A 15,545-nucleotide genomic window follows, 5' to 3' on the forward strand; every position below is an offset into this window, starting at 1 on the left:
TGTGTCAATATTTTTAAAAGGGCAAACAGACTGTCCCTGTGTAACTATAGGCCAGCTCGCCTGCTATCAGGGAAATCAAGGACAAACCAATAGGAAGGTGGATGAAAGACTCAAAGGGGGGGGGGGAATCTAAAAGAAGAACGTTCTTGATTTCATTCACCTTTCAGATGTGACTAATGAGGACAATTGGGTCAAAGTGGCACGCTCTGAGCTATCATTCAGCCAACAGAAATTCTATATTAATGCCGATTTGTGTCTTCCTATGCTTGTTCTTAGCCAAACCACACCACCCATGCACAAGGCAGAAGTACCAGCAGACTTGCGGTAACCCCAAGGTATGTATATGTACAAAAGTGGGTGGGGACTTAGGAAAAGAAACGGCCCCCCAAACAGTTTCATAATAGCTTAATGGCACAGAATATTGAAATACTGGAGTAGGGGGAAACCAGACAACCTGACCGAGGGGAATAGAATAGAGTGACTGAAATATAGAAACACTGATGTATTTTTATTTTATTTATCTAAGTTGTAGACCGCCCTTCATATAGTGATTCCAGGGCATTTTCTAATAAATTACAAAATTTACAATCAAATAAAATATACATTTTTAAAAAAATTTAACACAGCAGCACAAGAAAATATAAAAATCAACATTAATCACCCATTTATCCTGAATGTCAGAGATAATATTTTAAATGTTCTCACTTGGTGGTGAAACTGATCTCATCAGTTTCTACCATCCATACCTTCATGGGAAGGCAGTTAGGGGCCCACAACAATAAAGGAAACTTTTATCTCGGTTGCCTCACTGCACATTATGCCAAGCCCACCAGTAGGAGGACAAAGAAGGCCCCCTCTATTGACCACAGGGTGATTAATGTGGAAGAAGGTGCTTTGACAAGGAACTGGGTCCCAGACTGTAGGCAGCTTTAAAAGTTCATAGTAGCTACTAGACCCAATAACACATGGGCAGCCAGCACAATTTCTGCAAAATATGTTATATATGACTTCATGCAGGTGCTCCAAGAATGCTATCTTGCAGCAGCATTCTACACTATTCTATACTATACTCCTTAAAGACGGCCTCTCCTGTATGAACCCTGCGAACATCATCTGAGGTGTTTATTCGCGTGCCTTCTGCTCAGAAGGTCCAGAGGGCAGCAGTACGATAACGGGCCTTTTCTGCGGTGGCTCCCCACTTGTGGAATGCTCTCCCCAGGAAGCCTTGTCTAACACCTTCGTTGCATATCTTTAGGCGCCATGCAAATACTCCTACACCTTTGGCTAATTAAACAATCTATGGCCTATTAAACTGTGTGTGTGTGGGAGGGTAAGTTGGTTACTATGGTGTGGTTGTGTTTTTATATTGTAAACTGCCCTGTGATCCTTTAAAGCAATTGCTAGCAATTCACTTCATTTTGCTGGGGGTGGGGGATGATTTGGTCCCCAGATATGATCTGAAGGCACATGAAGTGAGGGTATGGCTACAGCCTGGGAAACCTATATGTACTACCTTAAATTCTATCATGGAGGAAAGGGGGGATATAAATGTACTATACTGTATTATACATTAATAATAATAATAATAATAATAATAATAATAATAATAATATATTTTATACTCCGCCCATCTGGTTGGGTTTCCCAAGCCACTCTGGGCGGCTTCCAACAAAATATAAAAATGCAATTTGCCCTAATTTGCCCTAATTTTGCATTCTGCATACCACAACAACCTTAAGATCTCTTTGTAATTTGTGGACACACTCGGAATTCCTTAAAATGGAAATTTAGAGAAAGAAAAAAGCTTTGCGCAGTGGCAGTATCATAGCCAATGAGGTTAATCCGAGGCACGATTATTGCTAAAATGAAAATGAAAATAAATAAAAATGAAAATTTAGGGCATTTGAAAATGTCAAATGGTTTTCATTGGTATAGTTGGTTTAAAATAAATACAGATTTATCTCACACACAGAGAGACCAAAATCCCTACTATAAATGAGTTTCAACTGTAGGCAATCATTTCCCACAAAGTCACAAATGCTCTCTCTAAACTGCAGTTCCACTTGGCTTGAGCAGACGCATTTGAAAAAGGCCATATGGCTAGCCCTGGATGTTAAATAGTTTACAGGGCTCTTGGCATAATGGGAAATATTATCATGCGCTGAGAGTTGTTTAAGGGCCAGGTTATGGCTTGCTGGAAGAAGACTGGGCAGCAAAATGAACATTTCCCCCCTGCTATGTGGAACACATCCTGCTTAGAGCTTTGTCACCATTAGTGTGTACCAGGGACAAGCTACCTCTACTATTCTCCAATATACCTATAAATTCCAGGGTAAGTCTAAAATGGATCTTAAGAGGGGCAAAGGCCACAATATGGTCTACGTTCTAGGTATTTCTGTGAAGTGGACAGCTTAACGTACTAAGGAGTTCAAAGGGTTGGCGATCATCCATATTCAACACTGAGGTTATGGTAAAATGTAATAGGAATTTGACTAACACATGCAATGCACCTTCATCTCTGCCTATGTGTATGCATATTTATGCTACGTTTGTGGGTAAATGCAGTCAGATGGGAGTGCTTGACATTATGGTTTAGAGGTCTGAAAAACCTCAAAGTCTAATTCGCTCCCTGAATTTCAAGGGCCAGCTACAGATATTTTTGTGGTCCATTTTTATTTCACGTGGCTGAAAATTACGTTTTTTCTCAATTTCATGAGTTTTTTTTTTTTTTAAAAAAACCCCAATAATGTCCCAACTGCAGGAGCCTGTGCCTGTAAGGGTAACTCAAGCCAAAAGAAATATTTATCCTCCAAAGGCAACTCGTACTGTAATTCATTCACGTCAAAACCAATCAGCTGATAAAGAATCCCACACGTATTCTGCCTCCAACCTTTCCACTTCCTGCTAAACATTGATATAGCCTAACTGTTGGCAGAGAAGAAAGAATAGCATCCGAATGATATATCTTTGCCCCCTTTGTACAGGGTTATTACATTACACAACAAAATCCTTAGGCGTTGACGTCAGTCCTTCCCATGTATATAAGACACAGAGGCACAATGGCATTATTGCTGTGTTTTCATTTGCTCCGCAGAAGGGTTTCTGTTTGCAGGCCCCATTTCATACATAGGCAACCACCTGCAGGGAGACATCAAAGGAAGCACCCCACTGCAGCCACGGGAAACTGACTAGGATTACAGAGACAGAGAGAGAAGGCTGCAAGCAGAATGTCTGCAACCAGCTGGATGGGAGAGTAAAGAGCTTGATGCAGACGGAAACTGCCTGACCCAAGTCATGTTTCCTTCCTTGCAAAGGAACAGAGACACTTTACGCATGGAAGGAGTTCATTAAGGCTGGAGGGATGAGGAGGAAAAGATATTACACCCCAGCCTTCCCATACAACTATAGACTGTACAGTCTTGTAGGGCACAATCCGGTTCCCAGTTACGGGCCCCTAAATGCCATTGAAATCAATAGGATTTAAGGAAGCTTGCAGCCAAAGGAAATAATGTTGTGTTATATGGCATGATTAGGGCAGTGTCAAGGGAGCATTTGCCATCTCAAAAGCAGCAAGGGTTTTGTTTGTATAATAATGGAGAAAAGCATCAACATCCACCAGGATTTTAACATGTTTGTTTGCTTTTACATTTAGGGAAGGTGTATACTGTTTTACTGGGGGAATGTAGTACACAGCCTTTAAAATGTTTAAAAAAGAAAGAAAAATTGTACCTGAAATGATGAGACATGTCTACAGATATAAGGTACATATTTGCTTACTCTAACTACTTTTTCTTTCATCTAAAGGACTTGAATAATCTAGCTTCTAAATATTTGTCAGTTAATACAATAAATCTGAAATGAACACAAAATGGTGGTAGCATAGTGAGGGAAAAGTTTGTTACATGCTATCAGTGAAGACACAGACACTATCCAATAGGTCTCCGCATCACTTGAAGAGCCACAGTCCACACAGTTTTTATGAATGAAATGCAGCTCTAGCCATGGGCCAAAGTATTTTGCTTTATTGCTTTGGAAAGGCAGCCATTCTGAAACAGAACCATTGTTCTGAGAGAAGACATCAAGAACACCTGCAGCAACAGATTGCATATTCTAAAGCTTGTGTACCTGCAAAGACATGGTGACTTCTATGGGCTTTAGAAACTATGAGCAGAGTTGTATTGCATATTCTAAAGCTTGTGTACCCGGAAAGACATGGTGACTTCTATGGGCTTTAGAAACTATGAGCAGAGTTGTATCGCGTTCCATGTCTCTGAACATGGTAAATCTTGCGTCAGCTCACAATGCCACAGGTCATGGGTTGCACTGCTTTCCCAGTCAATGTGCTCAGTTCTAAACATTTATTTGCTTGCTCAACAAATTCTAAGGTCATGCTCTAATAGGAATGTTTATACTCTGGAGCCAAGAGAACAAGTAAATAAGCAGTCTTCCCTGTGGGATAACTTAGCAAAAAAGTTGCAAAATTTATCATGCACTGCTTTGCAAGGGCCTATGCTGAACTACTGAACCTGATGGAAGCCCATGTTGTTTGAGCATGGAAAATCAATGTGCATTGTTCTAGCAACATGGCACCCTCCAGATGTCATTGGGCTCCAGCTCCCATCAGCTCCACCCAGCATGGCTGATAGGGATGATGGGACTTGTAGTTCATCATCTGGAGGACACAATGTTGGCTACCCCTGTTCTACGTGGTCTGTTCTTACCGCATTAGATCCATCAAAACATTGATGAAACTAACTCTAGAAGTAAAAGAAAATATTTTATTGTCAATTTTAACACTGTTTAGATTGGAAGTTGCTTTGAGCATTCATTTTAATGGAAGGCAGAATGTAAATGCTTTTATGGAAGCTAACAAAATGTACATCATACTTGCTACCCAAACAGGACAAAAATATTTAGAGCAAAGAATCCAAAGCAATCAATTAAATTATATCTATTTGCATATCTTGTTTCCCAAAGTCAGCCTAACCAGATAAAAATATGGAAAACAAGTTTTTAAAGAATAAGTAGACTGTCACTAGACAGATAATAGTATACCTGGAAAAAATGCTGGGCATGTAGGCTTAGTGATCGTTACTTAATTTGTTTAAGCAGAAAAAGCCTATTTCTACAGCGGAATACAAATTAGGGTAATTATGTTGTGATGGAGCACTGCATGTTTAAGATGAAAGGCTTTCTTTACAAAAGCTCCTTCATCACTTCAGTAGACGAATATAAAATCCCACTTAAACAACATGGTATTTTCCATATTTCCATCTCATCAAAAAGCCTGTTAATCTGTCGTTTTTTAATTGTATGGTAAAGTAAGGGGGTTTTCTTCCTTAAAAAGACCCTTCATCATTTAAACAATTAACACAGATGCAAATGTGTACACGAGTATAGGCAGGAATTGACATTTTAAAGTGTCAGTTGTGTAATGTGTAATAAAATGCAGAAAGCTCTTTATATTGCATTACATCAAAGAGCTTTGGACCACAATCTAGAGGGCTGCAAGCCAAAGGCATGAGGCAGCCGGGGGGGTTGAGTGGAAGAGCGTCACTACTGGAGTTGGACATGCAGATGCACAAGCTATATGCACGCTTTGCTGCAAATAAAAGACTTCTACTTAAGAAAAATATTATTTAGATATTACTTGGCTTTCTGCATGCCAAAGCTTTTGCAGTAGGAAATGACTACTACTCTATGTGCTTTTGCCTTCAGGTTTGCAGCTGCAAACCCCATCCAGTTATTTCCCTTAGTGTAGTTTACAGTGGTACCTCAGGTTACATACGCTTTAGGTTACATACGCTTCAGGTTACAGACTCTGCTAACCCAGAAATAGTGCTTCAGGTTAAGAACTTTGCTTCAGGATGAGAACAGAAATCGTGCTCCGGTGGTGCGGCAGCAGCAGGAGGCCCCATTAGCTAAAGTGGTGCTTCAGGTTAAGAACAGTTTCAGGTTAAGTACGGACCTCTGGAACGAATTAAGTACTTAACCTGAGGTACCACTGTATACCTAAAAGCCTCTGTGCAAAGCTGCCATAGAAATAGGCACCCATTTTCAGTGGGGCTCACTCAGGGGCTTAAGTGAGACCCACACTGAAATTGGAGTGCCCCATTTCTTGTGATAGATGGTGTGTATTACCGCAATTCATTAGCCACTTAGAAATTCTGTACTTTTGGAATCATCCCCATGTAGAAAGCGTTAACCTGCAAGAATGCATTCTACACACATCTATTTCTTACAACAGTCCTGTAAGGTGGTCGGTGTTATGACCTACCCTAATGGGTGGAGCTGAGAGGGACTGGCTTGACTGAGGCCACCCACGAAGCTTCTGGCTCAGCTGAGATTTGAACATTGAAATAAGCTGCTGCACTAAGGCAGGTCTCAACAACATCGTATCAGCTCTGATGTGCAGGAATGGGCATATGAAGCTGTCTTGCACAGAGTCAGACCACTGATCCATCTAGCTTGGTATTGTCTACACTGACTGGCAACAACATTCCCAGTCCCACCTGAAGATGCCAGAGATTGAAAGTGGGAACTTCTTCATGCAAAGCAGATGCTCTACCACACAGCTAAGGCCCTTCCCAGCATGTTCCTATGTCCTTCGTATGCGTAAGCATAGTGACAAACACAAAGGAATCCCACAGCTTCCTAAATTGGATGTTTTCTGTTTGGAAACAAATAACATGGAAAGCGCTCCTGCACTCATGGAACAGTTCCAAAGACCTCTATGGAACATCAGCATGTTCCATAACATTGTGGTAGCTATTTTTTGTTTGAATCTGAACTGCTATAATTGCAATTTTGCACTGAGAGCCCCCTGAAATTATGACGGCAGCTTCCAGCCAACATTAATGTTGAGCTTGGACTCTCTTCTGAAGGTCAGTTGTGTACTGTGGGGTGATCTGGATTTGAAATTCCTGAGCCACAAATGGCAAGCTTAATTGCTTCTGAATATACCTGGGCTGTAAGGGACACGGGTGGCGCTGTGGGTTAAACCACAGAGCTTAGGGCTTGTCGATCAGGAGGTCGCTGGTTCGAATCCCTGTGACGGGGTGAGCTCCCGCTGCTCGGTCCCTGCTCCTGCCAACCTAGCAGTTCGAAAGCACATCAAAGTGCAAGTAGATAGACTTCCGGGTTGGCGCCACCGGCAATGGCGGAATTCCTCTGACCGGGAGGAATTTGCCCCGTGGGAAATTGGGTCTGGCCGCCACGGCGAAGGTGGAGACCCGCAAAAAATCACAGGTGGGAGAAGCCTTCAGCGGGCACCTTCTGCGCCTCCCCTACTCACGGGAAAACCCGTTTTCGGGGCTCCGGAGCGATGTGGGGTGAGTGGCGCGGTGCTTAGAATCGTCTGCTTCTTCCACGGAGCGAAGCCGCACAGCTGTTGCTGGAGAGCGCTGACTTTTTCCTTTGGACAATTTGACTTCAAAGTAATTACCCGTGAGTAGAGCTGAAACGGGAGAATTGGATTTCTAAAAGTATAATTTGGTATCGAAGCGGGGAGGTTCAAAACAGGAAGTCCGCCTTCCCCTTTTGTAAATAGACTTAGGCAATGAAGTTGTAAGCTGGAGTCCTGGAAAGTCTTTTGTAAAAGATTAAAGTTCCATTGGTAAAGAACAAAACCCCCCTTTGGAGGCAGGAGAAGAGGGGGGGAAGTTGTGGACTGAGTATGCCTGCAGGAGAGAGCGAAGAGATCTAAAACACCACCACTCTGACCCGGGAAACGGGCTGCTAGTAGGACTGACGTATTTTGGAATTTTCATTGACAGCGTTTAGAACGTTCATTGACAGCTAGTTAAACAAGAGAAATACATTGTTTCTACTGTTTCCGGCTGCTTTAAAAAGGAGTAAAAGTAACTGAAAATTGAAACTAACTTGAAACTAATTTTTGGATTGTTTAAAAGAGGATACTATTGACTATTACAAATAGAAACTGTTTCCCCCTAGTGGAAACCTTTGAAACCGGTTGCTTTACAAGAGTTGGGTTAGGGAAATTTCCAGCTGCAAGTTAAAAACCGTGAGACTCTGGGACTGACCTTGAATCTTTCAAGTGTTATGGTTAATGGAAGAGGAAAAACAGACCAGTCAACTGCTGACAAAACATTAAGGTCTGGGAGGACTTGGCAACAATCCAGGAGAGGTCCATCATCAGGCCCCCTGCTTTTTCTGTTGCAGCCTTTGTACCAGTATATGTAAAACCAAGAGAAATGTTGACAGAAGAGGCTCTAGTGGCTGCATTATTTAAGATAAATGACTCATTGGATCAGCTTCACAGGAAAATGGACACGATAAATGCGAAAGTGGATGTTTCAATCATTAAAACTAACTTAAATATAGAAAGTATAAATAATACTAATATAGAAACTACCCAGAAATTGACACAAGAACCTATTTCAATACGGCAAACTGTGGAGGAGGCCAGGGAAAAAGCTGTTGTTGCTGAATGTAAAGAAACACAACTGGAGAGAAAGAGAAAGAGAGCCCCAGCCCTACAGAAGCAACTTGATGAATATAAGTTGACGCTTGCTATGACTGAACCGAAAGAAAAACAGACGAATTTGAGGATTAGAGTTCACCTTTGGTGGACATGCCCAAGGATTAAGACACTTTGGGAGATGATTCATAATGAAATTAAAAAGGTATTTAAATATACCTTTCTGAAGAAACCAGAGGCCTTTCTCCTGGGCATGGTCGGCCAATTGGTGTTAAAGAAGGATAGAACTCTTTTCACGTATGCAACAATAGCAGCAAGAATACTCATTGTGAAGTACTGGAAGACACAAGACTTATCTATCCGGGAAGAATGGCAGATGAAGTTGATGGACTATATGGAATTGGCGGAAACGACTGGCAGAAATCCGAGACCAGGGAGAAGAGTCAGTGGAAGAAGACTGGAAAAAGTTTAAGACTATTTATAGAAATATTGTAAAAATAATGCATGTTAGAAAAATGTTGGAATGAAGTTATATGGCTTTAGTAGAAATGCTATAAGGAATTAAGTATAAATAGACTAATAGAGTATTAAAGGGAAAAATAAGATTAGAATATGTTAAGATAATTATAGGATAGAAAACAGAGGAAGATGGAAAGGAATTGCTGAAACAATTAATAGAAGTGGAATACAAAAAGGGAGGTGTGAGGAGGTCGTGGAAATAAGGGAAGGAAAGTTAAGATATTGAAATTGTTTTGTGTTTTAAATGGTTTGCATCTTGCTTTGTTAATCTTATGTTTTTTCTCTTCTTTTCTTTGCTTTTTCTTTTCCTTTTTTGTTTCTTCTGTTTTATTGTGTTTAAATGGTTGGAAAATCAATAAATATTATTTAAAAAAAAAAACACAAAGTGCAAGTAGATAAATAGGTACCGCTCCAACGGGAAGGTAAACGGTGTTTCCGTGTGCTGCTCTGGTTCGCCAGAAGCGGCTTAGCCATGCCGGCCACATGACCTGGAAGCTGTACGCTGGCTCCCTCGGCGAATAAAGCAAGATGAGCACCGCAACCCCAGAGTAGGTCACAACTGGACCTAATGGTCAGGGGTCCCTTTACCTTTACCTTTTATACCTGGGCTGTAGGTTCCTGGGCTACCATCTGAAAAAAGCAATGCGACACTGGAAGTGTGTGAAGGGTCCTGGGAAAGAGCAGGTGCTTGCCCCAATAAGATACCCTGCACTCACTGATTCTGTTCAGACATGAATGAGGAACCATGTGGGTTCCTGAAGCAAAGATTGCAGCTGCAGTGCTCCTTTCCCAGCTCTGCTGCTGCTCTGATACCTGGGGCTAAGCTATGGGTTGGCTTAGCATAATGTCTGAACTCAGAATCATGGTTTGTCTCACTACAAACAAACCACTAGCTGTAAACCAAGAACAACCTTGGCTACAGATTTTGCTTTGTCTGGAGCAAGACAAACCATTAGACTGGGTTTAGACTAAGGTTACCATATTTTTTTCAATGAATCTGGGGACCCTTTTCAACTTCAGCTGGAATGGATTTTGTCAGGGGACTGATTTGTAAATCCGGGGACTGTGCCCAGGAAACGGGGATGTCTGGTAACCTTAGTTTAGACATTATCCTAAGCCAAACCATAACCTAGCCCTTGGTAAAACGGCAGGACTGTGGGAATAGCACTGCAGCCATGATATTTGTTTGGAAACTAGCTAATTCACACTAAACCACAATTTGGCTTGGTATGACATCCAAAGTGGCCCGCTGAATAAAGCCAATAATGATCAGGTGATTAGAGGGTAGACTAAGACCAATATCAAATTCTTCAGTGAGTGACCTTGGTCTAATCTCTCAGCCTAACCTATCTGTCAGGGTGGTTGTTCAGGTGCAACTCAGGTTGCACTGTAGGCTCACATAACTGTACAGGAAGGATAGACAGGAATCTCCAACTTTCCTAGACTGTCCTCCTTGTGTTGTCCTATTGATCTTCTTTCAATGTTAGGCTGATTCTTTAGGGTTCTTGATCTCTCCCCCCCTTTTTTTTTAATTATAAGAAGGACCTGATCTTATTTCCCTACTTTGTTCCTTCATCTGTACCTTGGGAGAGAGGAGACATATTTTTGTGCCCCTCCCGTTGAAGACAAAGACCATGCATGGCTCTTAATCTCTCTCCCTTATATAGAACTAGGATTTTTCCCCCATCAAGCATATAATTCCTTTAATAAACTAAGCTTTCTTATTATCCAAACTCAGAGACTCAGTGTGATTGTATGCAAGGTAAAATGTGCTCCTCCAACAGTGATTCAGTGTTCAGTTAAACTTCCAAGTTGCATGTTAACTCCAAACTCCACAAGTTATTAGGGTAAAATAGACAGAAGAATAATCTTCTACTCTCTGAGCTCCTTGGGGTTAAAATGTTAGATAGATAGATGATAGAATTCCTTCTCAGCCTAATGGTCCATCAAAGGCCAGTACAGCCTAAACTGCCAAGTATGCCTTAACTCAGGCATCCCCAAACTCAGCCCTCCAGCTGTTTTGGGACTACAACTCCCATCATCCCTAGCTAACAGGACCAGTGGTCAGGGATGATGGGAACTGTAGTCCCAAAACAGCTGGAGGGCTGAGTTTGGGGATGCCTGCCTTAACTGTAAGAATAAGATGAAGTGAACCAGTATAGCCAAGTCCCACAATTATAAATGTCTGGGCATGGCCAGATTAATTTAATGAGTCTATATGTTAAGTTAAACCTATTCATGTTGGATTCTAAACTAAATAAATAAATAAGTGCTGCATTAAACTGTCAGTTAATTTGAAAGGCAAGAAAATCAATTTCCTGGAATAACCAGGCTGTATTTAAGCAAATATGTTCAGAATTGTAAATTATTTTCCTCTCGCTAGATAATTTTTAAATCAATATTTGAAGTTTAAGGGCAAAATTGTTTTTAATAAGCATTATTTTAAATGAGGGAAATTTAAAAGGAAAGCAATTTAATTGCCAAGGAACCAGATCAAAGCACATATTTGAAACTGGCATATTTATAACAAATTATCAAGGTGGATGTAGTTTAATAAAAAGTAAATATGAAAATGGTTTTGGCTTCCCCTCACCTACCCACCTAGAGAGATGAAAAGACTCTTTTTGCTACATATTCCCCCTCTACACCAAGAAAAAGAAACAGGGTGGTTAGGCTGGGCAAATGTACCCTGAAAGGGACAGAGACAAGAGAGCAGTTTTCTTTCATCTAATATGCTTCTAGACATGTGGTGACTACGCTGCTCCACAAAACATCCAGCCAAATCCTTCGATTGCAGCCTAAAACTACCCAAAAGCACTACTGAAACACGTTTTCAACAGGCTCCAAACACACCCACCAAATAACAATCGTGGACATAAAAATATCAATAACTTCATCAAAATGCACTTGAAAACATTCCCAGTCCCACCAAAAAACAGCCAAGTGTTGGGATTTCAAGAGTCTCTTCTTTTTTTTTTAACCCAGAGCAAGTTCACACATGCATGTATTTAGCTCGGTTATTCTATACTTGTTTGCTTGCAACTGCACGAGGCTCAAACTGCATGATAAACTTAGCAGCACTCTATGCATTGTGTCTGTGCTCTCTTTTTCTAACTTATTTCAGGTGTCAACAGTATGTGGGGAATTACAGTGGTACCTCAGGTTACATACGCTTCAGGTTACAGACTCCGCTAACCCAGAAATAGTACCTCGGGTTAAGAACTTTGCTTCAGGATGAGAACAGAAATCGTGCAGTGGCGGCGTGGCGGCAGCGGGAGGCCCCATTAGATAAAGTGGTGCTTCAGGTTAAGAACAGTTTCAGGTTAAGAATAGACCTCCGGAATGAATTAAGTACGTAACCAGAGGTACCACTGTAAATATATGGACCCAAATGTGTGGCTGAGTGGGGATTTAAACCCTAGTCTCACAGGTCCTAGTATAACCACTTCACCGCATAGACTCACTAACAGGTTGATCCTGTGCACGCCTGACTGAGTTCAATGGGAGTTGCTCCCAGCTACATGTGCATCATATTCCAAAGCTTGCAAAATGTGTTTTAAACAAATATTTGGGGGAAAGTTGATTGGTGCAACGGAGCTTCCACTTTGGGATGATTCGTTCATTACAGAAGATGACATAAACACAAAGGCTGCAATCCTGAGCATAGATGGGCTGCTTCAATCCCATTTTTTTAAAATCTCAGGCACTCAAAACAAGAATTTGCTAGAATCTGACAACATACACATAAAACCAGTGAAAAGCAATATAAGCAATTAAAGTGTCAGATGAAAGACACACACAAAAAGGACATTCAAAGGGTGACAGGATATACAGTGTTTATATGCAAATGCTAGCAGCCTAGAGCCAAGAAGGGTGGATTAGAATGCCTAGTATTAAAAGAGAATGTAGATATAAACATATCAGACACCTGCTGGAACAATGGAAATCAATAGGATACTGTCAGGTCTGCATACAAAAACCTTCAAAAAAGATGGAGTAGGATGAACTAAAGAGACTGTAGTACTATATATCAAAGAAGAACTGAAAATCAAATGTTAGGAAATAAGCAATCATACCGAAGAAAATCTGGGAGGGGTGGAAGCTGAAAAGGCGTGTGTCGTTCAGTAACAATGCTACTAAGTGGTAGAAGTGAGGTGGCGCATTTGTTTTGGATCCTGCAAATGCCATGTTTGAACACTTTTTAGATCAGTGGTGGCCAGCCTTTTTGGGAAGTGTGCCACTATTTAAATTCAAAGGGTGGCAAAGAGCTGCTTGCTCCAGTGCACATGACCATACATAGGCAGGCAACCATGCCTTGGGGGAATGGTTTGAAGTCTAGTTAACTGAGACAGAGTGGTCCAAAGTGCAGAACTGGAGAAGCAGGCAAGAGTGTAGACCCAGCTTATTGGCTATTCACCTTAATCAGGTAAAGGTAAAGGAACCCCTGACCATTAGGTCCAGTTGTGGCCAACTCTGGGGTTGCAGCGCTCATCTTGCTTTATTGGCCGAGGGAGCTGGCGTACAGCTTCCGGGTCATGTGGCCAGCATGACTAAGCTGCTTCTGGCGAACCAGAGCAGCGCACGGAAACGCCGTTTACCTTCCTGCCGGAGTGGTACCTATTTAACTACTTGCACTTTGACGTGCTTTTGAACTGCTAGGTTGGCAGGAGCTGGGACCGAACAACGGGAGCTCACCCCATCGCGGGGATTCGAACCACCGACCTTCTGATCGGCAAATCCTAGGCTCTGTGGTTTAACCCATAGGGCCACCTGCATCCCACCTTAATCAGAGTCAGTACCAAAAGCTTCTGTTGCCCATGCCAGTTGCAGCATCCAGACCAGGGTTTGCCAAACTTGGGTCGCCATCTGTTTTTTGACTACAGCTCCCCCGCACATCACCCCTGACCACTGGTCCTGCTAGCTAGGGGTGTTGGGAGTTGTAGAAGAAGAAGAAGAAGAAGAAGACGAAGAAGAAGAAGAAGAGGAGGAGGAGTTTGGATTTGATATCCTGCTTTATCACTACCCTAAACAGTCTCAAAGCGGCTAACAATCTCCATTCCCTTCCTCCTCCACAACAAACACTCTGTGAGGTAAGTGAGGCTCAGAGAGAAGTATGACTAGCCCAAGGTCATCCTGCAGCTGCATGTGGAGTCCAAAAACAGATGGAGAGCCAAGTTTGGGAAACCCTGATCTAGACTATCAGAGTGACAGAGAAGTAGAAATGTTGTGGGCAGTGTTACTGCCAGTAGAACTTAACTGCCATGTATAATGAAAGGGTTAATTTGAAACCAATCTTTTTGTCAGAAAAATACATTTGCAATTGCTGAACAGACATTCTATGCAGCCAAGTGGAAACTCACCAAAAAGGAGAAAAATGGCAGAGAAAGCTTTTCCAAGTAGGGATGTGTAAAGGAAGAAAGAAGAACTAGTAAGTGGCCCACTGTAGATGGAAATGGTGGAGTTGCCTTCCAATACACTGTTAGGGGCTCCAACTGGGATCCGTAAAGCTGGCCAGGAAACCTAGTACAAACCCACTTCCTACAGATTTGCACGGAGGTAGAGGAACCATTAAGATAGAAGTGAAGTAAGAGCTGTGATAAAGCAAGTATTCTTGCTCTTCTCTTACAGCATAAGAACCAGCGCAGCATTAGAGTGCCAAACAAGGGCCTGAAAGAGCAGGGTTCAGGTCCCCATTCAGACATGACATTCACAGTGTGACCCTGAGCCAGTCATTGTCTCTCAGTAACCTACCTCACAGGGATGTTATGGATCAAGGAGAACCACCTGGGAGGAAAGGGTGACATAAATGTAATGATAGATGATAGATAGATAGATAGATAGATAGATAGATAGATAGATAACATGGAGCCCTCATGGGAAGCACTGGGTAGAGGCAGAGACATTCCCAGGGTTGGCTCCACACTCTAAGCAGCGAATAGACATCAACATCACTTCCTATGGAAGACGTGTTTTAGATGACATACCTGTATCTTGGGAAGATGCATCAAGGAGTGACCGACCCACAGCAATTGCTTTTGCCATGTAAGTATGAAGTAGAAAATAGATTGCAGAGAGTTGTAACTAGAGTCAACAGGCCAAGCTGCCCCAGAATCCTCTGCAGTGAACAGGGATTGTATAGCTGGTCAGCAGACGTTTGCAGAGGACAGCATGAAAGAAGGTTTCCTGGTAGTGAGAAGTAATGAAAGTGGTAAGGGCAAAAAAGTAGGAAGGAAATAAGAATTATGGAAAGGGTACTGGAGAGTGCAAAGAGTACACCTCAAAGTGTAACCATAGTATACTTATGTGCCAATTGTATCAAAACCACAAATAAATTATATTGATTCTTATGACTACTGTATCAAGGCTGTAGGTTAGGAATAACTAAAAACCAAAAAAAGCAAGGAAATGTAAAGTTGACCAGTTTCTGATTCAGTGGCCAGCACTGTATTTGCTTGCTGGGAAAAGGGTGTGCGAAGGAGGGAGAGAGAGTAAATATGTGAACAATTATGGATGATATAGCATCTGATATCATTATTACTGTTTTTATGCTTCTAAAACATATTTTCATAGCCTGGTTTTCATAATA

Source organism: Podarcis pityusensis (genome assembly GCF_964106645.2).
Source record: "Podarcis pityusensis genome assembly, chromosome: 4".
NCBI classification, from domain to species: domain Eukaryota; kingdom Metazoa; phylum Chordata; class Lepidosauria; order Squamata; family Lacertidae; genus Podarcis; species Podarcis pityusensis.